The sequence below is a fragment of the Octodon degus genome, unplaced genomic scaffold, assembly GCF_000260255.1.
Source record: "Octodon degus isolate 3935 unplaced genomic scaffold, OctDeg1.0 scaffold00096, whole genome shotgun sequence".
NCBI lineage: Eukaryota > Metazoa > Chordata > Mammalia > Rodentia > Octodontidae > Octodon > Octodon degus.
The window spans coordinates 4,404,564-4,407,418 of NW_004524672.1; the positions used below are offsets into that span (position 1 = coordinate 4,404,564).

At 45.3% G+C, this 2,855-nt stretch overlaps 1 pseudogene; it reads right to left on the minus strand.

Annotated features, from left to right (window-relative positions):
- Nucleotides 1-859: 859 nt before the first annotated feature.
- Nucleotides 860-1,383, minus strand: LOC105743064 (annotated as a pseudogene).
- Between the last annotated feature and the right edge of the window lie 1,472 nt (nucleotides 1,384-2,855).

Here is a 2,855-nt window from a genome sequence, read left to right on the forward strand (position 1 = left end):
CATAAGAGAAAAATTGTTGCTTGGGCCGGGAAATGGCTCAGTAGAATAAGCGCTTCCCTGGCAAGCACAAGGGCCTGAGTTCAATCCCTGGTTCCACACCAAAAAAAAAAAAAAAAATGTTGCTAGTGAGCCACAGAAGAGTGGTAGTGAGGAGAGCCAACTCTTTGGCCCCTGTTCCCATAATTGGGATTCCTGAAGATATGGACAGCTTGTTGGACAGCACCTACTTCATTTCTATAGTAACAGCATTGTTCGTCCACAGCCATGCAGAGATCTCCCTATGCTACAGTTAACATATCTAAGTAAAGCTCTGTGAGGGCCACCAGGGAGGGGTGCCAGGGATCAAATCCCGGTCTCTATGCTTGCCTAAGCAGGCACTTAGTCTGCTGGGCTATCTCACTGGGCCAGGATTGGAAAAAAATGTAACAGTAACAAACTGGCTCACTTAGGAAAGATCCATTTGTTCTACAGCTGTGTTTTCGTAGTCTGCCTTAGCAGTTCTCAGGACAGCCTGTTGTCCCAAGAGTGGATCACACACCCAACAGTTCAGGTACTGCGATGGGGACAGTCCTCTGCCAGCTCCAGGGGCAGCACCACCACTGGCCACCTGGGCATGAGCGGTAGTGCACAGCATGCGCTGGGGCAGGAGAGCTTATTCCTAAGTCACCAGGGAATGTGAACTACCTGTGTAATATTGACAGTGCCAAATCGTTACATACTACGAAATGAGAATTGCCTCAACTACTCAGCGTGATGTTTAAGGGTAATATGTATAACATACTTTATATTATATATTCATTTGTTCACATTCTGTAAGGAATGCTGAGGTGCTTCATCCAGTAAATTGAAAATAAAAATTTTACATTTCTCTTGTCAGCATACAGGATTCTGAAGGGGTTCTTAACTCGCTAAGTCTGTTTTCAAGGAAGACCACATAATCAGTCAGCCTAGCTAACTGCTACTTTTTGGAGGTTGGCAGAACTGAGGCAGGCTCTGATAGGAATAATCTATTAAAGAAATCATCCAGGGCATCTGCTGCTGGCTTTCTGTGTAGAAACATTCTTGTGGTGGAGTCTGCTTGTCATCCTTGTTCTAAGCTAGCTTCCACAGCCTCTTCTACAGAAAGTCCAACAGAGGCCCCAAAGTCATCGGCTACAATGGAGGTGTATGCCTGAGAGGCGCTGCATGTCACTTCCCTGAGCACTTCCATGATTGGCTGCACAGGCTCAGACCCACTGGTGAGCAGTGAGTCACGTAGATCCCAGGGAAATCTCTCTTCCAGATCTTCTGACCTACTGACCACATCCCTCCAAGTTCAGAATCTGCATATTTTATAGCAGGGGGTAGCCTTTTCCAAAGGTGTCTTGTGGTATTCATGTTGACCTTGAGGGTGAACTAGGTCTGAGCTGCCTCAGATATGGGAATCAACAGAAAATGAGATGACCTATCACTTAAAAAAAAAAAAAAGGGCCTACAATTATCTAGATAGAAACTGGAGCCCCAAGGAAGGTAGCACAAGGGACACTGTGGAAACAAAGTGTCCGTGAAGGCAGAAAGTGAGAGATGCTAGATACCAGCATAGGTCTGCCACCTGCCTGAATAGTCGTGATGGGCGGAAGCCATGGTAACAAGGAGAAGATACTAAACATGAGCTCACACATGATACAGACCTGCGTGCAGTGTGGAAGTGCTCTTGTGCCCAGCAGAGCCCAAAATGCTTCCTGTTCCACAACTGAGTTACTCTGTCGTGAGAGTCTTCAAACAGTGGATAGGTTTTTAACTATCCAGTCTGTCCCTTCGTGAGTAACAAGAAACAACCAGGAGAGAAAACACAAACGTGGGGGTGGTGGCACACACCTGTAATCCTAGTATTCAGGAGACTGAAGGAGGAGGGTTGCCTTGAGTTTGAGTCCAGTGTGGACTACGTAGGGAGTTCATTCCAGTTTGTACAACATAAGAGCTTATCTCAAAACAGAGACAGAACAAGAGAAGAAAAATTTTTTTCCAAAAAGGGTCTTTCTGTTAGGATAGATATATAGTTACATTCTCTTAATGAATAGAGAATTTGTTCTAATGGTGTTTGTAAATAGGATATCAAGTCCACATCTTGTACAGCAATTAACCACTAGGAAGAATGTATGCAACATGTTAATTATTGAAATTGTCCTACCAAAAAAAAAAAAATAAATAAATTAAATAAATAAATTTTAAAAAAAAGAATTAAAAATGTGTTCTGTCACCATAAACAGCATAATGGAACATTAGGTATCAACCTACACCCCTTTTTGCATTGCTCCTCCTGCACCTGAGTTGACCTTTCTGATCTTCTTCTAAGCAAAGCCAGGGTGACCCGAGGCATCTTCTGTCTCACTGGGTCCTGCCTTTTCCCCTTTGATCAGGAAGGACTGTTGGGGACTGGCTACAGAAGTTTGACACTGGCTTAATTCAAAAAGCAGTTTTACTGTGTGAACAATGGGGACAGGACCTCAAATGCAAAGAACTGGAGACGTGAGGGGAGGATGAGGACCCTCAGGGCACACATTCTGAGTGTTCTGCTTCATCCTCTGCCATCACAGTTAGGTCTTCCCCAGGGGACAGAAATATGGCCACATCCATCCCAGGATTACAATGATCCAAGAGGGGAAAGCTGAACTGCAGCAGGAAAATTCAGAGGAGGCTTCCTTGATGTGTGCTGCGTGTGCATCCTTGAGTCAGTGACCGAGGACAGGGGAGGGGCTGATGCCACAGTAAACCATGGTGGTCCCACCTCTTCTGCCCTACCACCTTCCAGAAGGCAGAGTCTGCTGCCCAGAAATGGGACAGGGTAGGGAAAGGTGATGGATAGACAAATGATG